The sequence below is a fragment of the Salvia hispanica genome, chromosome 4, assembly GCF_023119035.1.
Source record: "Salvia hispanica cultivar TCC Black 2014 chromosome 4, UniMelb_Shisp_WGS_1.0, whole genome shotgun sequence".
Classification (NCBI taxonomy): domain Eukaryota; kingdom Viridiplantae; phylum Streptophyta; class Magnoliopsida; order Lamiales; family Lamiaceae; genus Salvia; species Salvia hispanica.
The window spans coordinates 15,440,950-15,449,377 of record NC_062968.1 but is presented as its reverse complement, the minus strand read 5'-3'; positions in this window follow the sequence as shown (position 1 = coordinate 15,449,377).

Genomic DNA, 8,428 nt, shown 5'->3' with positions numbered 1-8,428 from the left:
CGAGATCATGAGCGAAGCTCATTCGCTCATGAGACTCCATACACTGCTCACCCTGGAAGCACGAAGATGTACCAACACTTGAAGAAGTCATTTTGGTGGAATGGCATGAAGAAGGATGTCGCGACGTTTGTAGAACGTTGCTTAGCCTGCCAACGGGTGAAGGCTTTACACTAACGACCATATGGAAAATTACAACCGTTGGAGATACCCGAGTGGAAGTGGGAGCACATCACCATGGATTTCGTGACGGCCTTGCCAAAGACTCTCAAAGGAAACACCGCCATTTGGGTGATTGTAGATCGACTCACCAAATGTGCGCATTTCATACCGATTCCGATAACTCATGGATCGGACAGACTAGCGCGTATCTACATAAGAGAAATCGTGCGATTGCATGGAGTCCCAGTGACGATTACGTCTGATCGTGACCCAAAGTTCACTTCAAAATTTTGGATTAGTCTACAACGTGAGCTTGGAACACGATTGAACTTTAGCACAACGTTTCACCCACAGTCCGATGGACAATCCGAGAGGACGATACAAACTCTCGAGGATATGCTAAGAGCCGTGGTGCTCGACCGAGGCGGAAGTTGGGAGACCGCACTACCTTTGATCGAATTAGCTTACAACAACAGTTTCCAAGCAACGATTAACATGGCGCCATATGAAGCCTTATATGGAAAAAATTGTAGATCACCGCTCTACTGGGATGAAGTTGGTGAGCGAAGGGTACTTGGACCCGACGCAGTCGAGGAGATGATTGAAATTGTTCGACAAATCCGTGTGAGAATGAAGGAAGCCCAAGACAGACAAAAGTCTTACGATGATGTCCGACGGACCGACTTGCAATTTCAAGTCGATGATAAGGTTTTTCTCAAGGTATCCCCGTCGAAAGGGATAACGCATTTTCGAAATTCTCTATTTTTCTCTACCACTTTAACGCTACTTAACCACCATATCTTCTCCAAATCTTGATTTATTTAATTATTGGAGTATATCTTGCACTCTATAAATAAGGAGTGAAAATCCTAAACCTAATTCATCAAAAACCGCCGCCCACTCCTCCATATTTTCGTCCACCCCTTTTCTCCATTCTCTCAAAATTTTCTCCATTAATTCTTCATCTTTTGGAGAAGAATTGAAGCTGAAATTCAAGAATTCATTGAAGAATCAAGATTCTACTTGTTTCTACCGTTTGTTTTTGCAAGAAAAGGTACTTCTATTATTAATCTTTTCTTCTCCTACCGATCAATCGGTGTTCTTGAGTCCACATGCATTTAGAACGAGTGAAGGGGGAAATTAATCGGTGAATTTGGATGCATGTGTGTGTGTGGCCGAGAGTGTGTGTGTGTGTGCACACCTCGGTAGGCGTGCACATGTGTTGTGTGTGTGTGCGTGTGTGTGCGTGTGTTGTGTGTGGGAAACACTCATGCGTGACACGATTTGATGATAAATCTGGAGTTGTTGTGTGAATAAAAATGATATGATAATCGTACTTTGATTTTGATTGGTGATATTGGAAATAATCGATGGGAAGAGAGAAACGTGAGAACATGCATGATTTTGAATCCATGATTTGAGACTTATTTGAAAAATATAAACTAAAGGTGATAGTTCGCGTTCCCGGTGTGATAACAAGAAGAAGTGCGTTTTTGAACTCGAGAGAAAATCGAGGTGGAAAACTGTATTAATAAACTCTTACTATGTGCAAAATTTATGATGTTGGAGCTAATAAGGGTGGATTAAGCTGATATGCCATGCCTATGAATTATTTTGGATATTGCGTGTGTCTGATGCCTAGATTGTGAGAGTCGCTCCATTAAGTGTGGCTATAAAAACGAATTCGGGTCTGAGTAGGGCCGCAAACCCTATCAGGCTAGTGTACACTGGAGATCGGGAGCCGTCCTTGCTAGTCGGCCGATCTCGTGGGTGAAAGTGTGGCCACACTTCATCGCACCATATGAAATGATGATTGATGAGAAAATGGGAGGTATTGTTTGAATGGCCAGTCCATGAAATATTTTGTGATACTCGATGCTTATCTTTAAATAAATGCAAAACCTCGAGTTCACTATGGTAAGGGTGGCATAACTATAAAATGATTTGGCATGAGTCCACTGAGTATGTTTAAAATACTCAGCCACCAACACCTCCTACACATTCTTCACTGCTTACATAATTCTGCATTCTATGCATATTCTGCATTTGTAATCCTAAACCCTAAACCCTTACACCCGCATTCAATGCATATTCTGCATTTGTCACCCATTCATCTACATTCTATGCACAATTAACCTGAAATATAACATCAATGTCATGAATTTTCAATAATGTAACAATTTGTTATGAAAAAAAAAATGTACTTCAACCGCAACAGTTTTTGAAGCTTCGGCATCCTCTCTGTTGGTTTTTGTCTTATAGTAGTCTGCAAGACTTTTCGCCATGTACTCTTTAAATTCAATATCCTTTTCACACCAACCAATCAACAGTCTTTCACGTTTTCTATGTTTACTTTGCTTTGGAGATTTCGGTTTTGGCTTACGGATCTTAGGCTCAGACTCTCTTCTAACTCTCTAATGACTACACCAGAAGATGGCACCTTCAACAACTTTTCAATCTCACGCCGTTCATCCAGCTTCTTCTGCAAAACTGCATCAGAAACAATCACCTCTATTGCATACATGTATACCATTTTCCTATATGTTGTTGTCACGGACAAGAACCTTGACAAATGCATCTCATCGGTTATAAGACTCAGAGGGAGTCCCATTTCAGTCCCCTTGCACTGGTCCTCATTTTTCGGATCACAATACACAAAGGCGCAAATGAGCTCCCTTCCGTGGCCCAAATCGGCCAATCATACACTATAGGTCTAACAGTTTAAAATTATCTACATTATAGTAATCCACGTAATTCAGACCGTCCCCTTCCCTCTGTTTCTTCATAGTTGAGTCATTTTTTCATTTTAGGAAGTTTCTTCATAGTTGAGTCATTTCCATATATGGTAACTTTTTCCTCTTTCTTACTTTACTTTATCTTACTTTATTCACTTTACATTTTATTATCTCTAACTTTTCATCTCTATTAGTTTTTTATCTATTTATTTAACACACCCAACATTCATTTTCTAAAACTCCGTGCTGAAAAGTTTCGCCTCAACAATGAAGAAACGGAAGGAGTACAAGTTATCCTCTTTGTGGAAAGTAGCCTCATGGTGCAAGGCAATGAAAAACAATTTCAGGTTGTCAGTTGTGTTAAAAGAAAAAATCAAAATCATTACTACAACAACAACACCATGGGTCCAAAACAAAAAATCAAACACATGCAACAATATAAATAAAATTCAAAACATCACAACGACAACAACATCAGGGCTCCATAACCATTTTGGACCGTATTTTACAAAACGCGATTACAAGCAAATTTGAAAAAATAAATCAACTAACCGTGTTCAGTGTGGAAGACAGGAAGAGATCTATGTCTGGACCACGTATCTTCCATTTCTCCTCATCATCCAAAACGATCACCTCAGGTTCGGTCGGTGCTCTGCCCTGAAAATGTGGCGCGTCGCTCGGCTCCGGCTCCCCTCGTTTCTTTTTTCACCACTTTTCTCTGTGGCATTACTACAACCACCGAAGCTGGATATTTTGAAGAATTTCAAACCCTCCGACTGTGAGAAATATCAAACGACGTTCTCCCAAACCCTTATTCCTTTTGATCCAGAAATGTTAGAGTGGCAGAAAAAGAGAGCAAATGTGATAGTGAGAGAGAGAGAAAGAAAAAAAATGTGAGAGTAAGCATGAAACTTTCAAATTTCAACTTCATTTTTTTTGTGTAGTGTGTAACTTTACGTATATCAAATCCAAGAGAGAGAAAAGAAAAAAACACCCCTCAACTTCCATGCCTCCATATGTCTATTCCAAGAAAAAAAGCATGATTTGGCTCGCACATGCATGTTTCAAATCGCGGTAAAATGATAAATGCACGCCTCAAGAGCTGAAGGGTAGAATAGTAAAAATCGTGACTGAATTTGAGATGAAACTTTTGACTGAACATGTGATTTTCTTAACGTTGGATACTAAAAATGTGCAAACCCCATTTTCTGGTACTATTTTTGTAGTTCACTCTTTCAGAAAAAGTTTTCTCTCACATTAATATATAAAAAATTATATTTTCTCTTTTCACTTCACACATAAAACAAAACCTTCTAAAACTCTGTGTCGTCCCACAAGTATGACATCTTTTGGACGAAGGAATCGTTTCTTTTAGATACATAAATTAGAAAATACGTATTTGATGATTAAAGTAAATATATAATAAAATAGATAATAAAGTGATGAGCAAAGAAAGAATAAAGTAAAAATCAAAGTAAAATAAATAATTGAAATAAAAGTAAAATAAGAGATAAGAAAAATTAAATATATTAATTATTTTAAAAAAATACTCCGTATACTACAGTCTACATGAGTAACAAAAATACTACTCCAACTTAGGGTGTCTCCACCGGTGCCCTTCCCACTCGCCCGTCGCGGACGGGCGACCTGACGGGCGCCATAGTGGGCGGGACGGCCGCCCACGCCCGTCCCGTGTGCCCCTGCGATGGCCTCGCCCCTCCCGTCGACGTCCGACCGGACGTCCGCCACTGTGGCGAAGGTCGGACGTCCGACATTTTAATTTAATTTTATTTTTTAAATAAACTCTATAAATAGGGCTCCCCCAACTTCATTTCATTCACACCACTTGTGTTGACAAGTTTCTCTCTCTCTACAAATTTCATTTCTACTACAATGGAGTACAATAGAAACTCCCCCACCACGAGCGGAGGGAACACACCCTCGATTCCCATCGGAGGGAAATTTTGCGGGGATGAATCCCCAAACGGGGATGAATCCCCGGATTTGAGGATGGGCGGTATGCCGGCGATGACTCCCCAAATGTTCTACAATATGTACACTTGGATGAGTCAAATGGGTCAAATGATGCCGGGGGCAGCGGGTATGCCGGCAAATATGTCGGGGATGGGTGGGGACTGCGGGGATGGGCGGTATGCGCCAAATATGGCGGGGATGGGTGGGACTATGCCGGGGCAGCGGGGATGGGCGGTATGCCGCCAAATATGGCGGGGGTGGGAGGGATGGTGCCCGGGGCGGTGGGGATGGGCGGTACGCCGCCAAATATGTCGGTGAGTGGGTCGATGCAGCACAGGAGCCCGGGACGCCTAGGGAATCTGTCTATCGGCCATATATAGATTTGTTGGCCGATGACTCCCCTTCTTCTGTTCCGGAGACTCGTACGCCGGCATCGAGACTTTCTCTTTTGAGGATCTGGGGCTATCGCCGATCCGTGAGACTCCCCAGGAGGCGGGGCCTGCAAGGGGCAGGAGAAAAAGCAAGGCCACGGCCAGGAGCGGGGGTAGGGGCAAGGGCAAAGTCCCGAGCTCTTCCTCACACACGGGGATGGGTGAGGAGGAGGGTGCGGATGAGACTGAGAGGAGGACGATCTGGACCGTGTGGGAAAATATCGCGCTTGCGAAGGCATGGATCGGTGTTGTAGAGGATCCCTACGTCGGAGCGAACCAGTATGTTGACCGAATGTGGCATCGCATCAGTGCCGCCTACTGCGCCAACAAACCGCCTGGGGCGAAGCCTCGCATCCCCGAGCAATGCCGGAAACAGTGGCTTCGGTTGAGGCCTAAGCTCAGTCGTTTTGCCGCCCTCTACCAAAACAACATGCGCATGGTAAGCAGCGGCATGTCTGAGGATGATGTGCGGAGACAAACCTTCTCCCAGTACCCCAACAAAGAGTTGGGGATCAAAGAGTTTGAAGTGGGAGGCCTTTCTCGTGGTCAAGGATTCGCAAAAGTTTGCGATTGGTGTCGAATCGGGCTGGAAGCGGACGAAGATCAACTCTTCCGGTGAGTACAGCTAGCAGTGCTGGTTCGCATGAGCTCCCCGAAGCCGAGAAAGTGGCCCCGCTACCATGAACAGACTCTCGGCCGTCAGCCGTCGTCGTCGCCCGATGGGGCAACAGGCTGCGCAGCGGATGGCGAGGGGAGCGGCAGCGGCAGCGGGTCCTACGAGGTCGAATCGGAGGTCCCAGGAGGAGAAGAGGACGACAGCCTCGCCCGCGCGCAGCAAACGAAGACCCTGATGCAGATCACTTTGAAGTGGTATAACACGCACGATCCAGTCTTGAGAAGGCTGTGCAAGGAGATGGTCGACCGATGTCGGCGCGATTTAAGGATGCCACCCATTGATGATGATGGCGTCGAGATCGGGGGCGGGGACGTCGGAGGTGGCAGCGGCACGGGCGACAGGGACGAGGACGAGGAGGAGGAGTGAGAGCCGAGGGTATTATGTAATTTTATTTTTAAACTATGCTTTTTTTTAAAATTATGTAATTTTTTTTAATTATGTAATTTTTTTTAATGTAATTTTTGTATTTCCCGTTCGTATTCGTGTCGAATTTTATTTCCGTGAATTTAAATTTTAATTGTGAATTAATTTAATTATGGGAAGGGCTAGTGGAAGGGGCGAGTGGAAAGGGCTAGTGATGTGGTAGTGGAATGGAAAGGGCTAGTGCTGACGTGGAATGAGAATGGCTAGTGGGAAGGACGAGTGGGAGGGGCGCCACCGGAGACACCCTTAGTTCGGTTATCCAAGTGCTAGGCTGCCTGTTAAACATCTGGGGATCCCTCTAGCGTCTAGAATGCTCAAAACAGCCGACTACTCTGATCTCATCTAGAAAATGACGAACACCATCAAAAAATGGAACGGTAAGTCGTTATCTTATGCGGGTAGATTGGAACTGATTAAATCTTGTTTGCAGGGCATCGAAGCATACTGGCTCCAGGCCTTCCCGATGCCAGACAATGTTGCCTCTCGAGTTGTGGCCCTGGCGCGGAATTTTTTATGGGGCAACAATCATGCGAAAGTTGCTTGGAGGGATATCTGTCTTCCCAAGCACGAGGGAGGGCTGGGTATCCGCGACCTTGGCACATGGAATACTGCCCTTCATGCAAAGATTTTGTGGAATGTTCATGCGAAAGCCGACAGCCTTTGGATCAAATGGATCCATACTGAGATCTTAAAAGATGGGGACTTCTGGACGTGGCAACCGCATGTCAAGGAGCATTCAACCCTTATCAAACACATCTGCTCCATTCGAGATGAGATGGTTAGAAGGAGCTCTCGGGATGAGGCGATGCAGCTCCTACATCAATGGCATGCTACGGCAGACACCAAGGCTGCCTATAATTGGTTTCGAGATAAGGAGGACCGAAGATACTGGGCTAAATACATTTGGCATGATAGTGTGCCCCCGAAGTACTCTTTCCTTGCGTGGCAGACTCTCTACTCGGGACCGGATTACTTGGGAAGATATTGATGCAACTTGCAGTCTCTGTTCCAGGGAGGATGAGAGTGTCGATCATTTATTCTTCAGCTGCCATATTAGCTGGAGTGTTTGGGACAAGATCCGGGATTGGATCGGGTTGAGAAGGCGGCCCACAACGATCAAAAGCGCTATTAAGTGGCTTGCACGTGATAAACGACCATCGAATATACCGCATTTGGCTGGAAGGATTGCGCTTATGGCCACAATCTACTTTATATGGCTGGCGCGCAATGCAATTATCAAGGAGGGAAATCCTCTTTCTTCTTTTCCCTTTCATTTTGACATTCCTTTCGTTTCTTTTCAACATTAATTGATTTCTTGCTCCTTCACACCTTCCCAATTTTGGCATCCTCAATTTAACGATTCCACTGAATTTCTCATTCTTCACCGCAACTCAAGAAATTACCTCTTTTGACTTCGTATTTTCAATGCTCCTGCCGCTGAATTTCTCATTCTTCACAGCAACTCAAGAAATTGCTATTTACTTTATCTTGATATTTCACCTAAAGATCTAAATTTCTTATCTACTCACTCTTTCTCCAACGTGCATCTTCTCAATTTTAAGTACAATAATTAATTTCTTTGTAATCAATTCACCTACTTGATATGAAATCTGAGATATTTACTGAGATGAGAGAACTTGTTGGGATATCGAATTCAAACCCAATGCTAGTAGATTTGAAATTTGAAGAGAAAGGGTATAGGACTGGTGGTCGCCGAAGAATTCCAAAATTTGGGTGAATTTGGCGTGAAGAAAAATTAGAGTGGTGGTTAGTGATGTTGTGCTTAGTGAAAGAAAATTTCAGAGAAGTTGTGCAATTTAGAGAAAGAACGATGTGGAATATGAGATGAGTTTCTGAATTAAAAAAATTTCAGAAGGAAGTGGAATGGTGTTCTTGGAAAGAGACATGGATGTGAGAAAAGGGAAAAATGGAAAAGAATCTGCAAGAAATAGATGTAAAAATGAAAGGGAAAAGAAAGAAAGGGGGAGGCTCAAAATTTGTTGCTCAGCAGATTAAATCTCATACTAGTA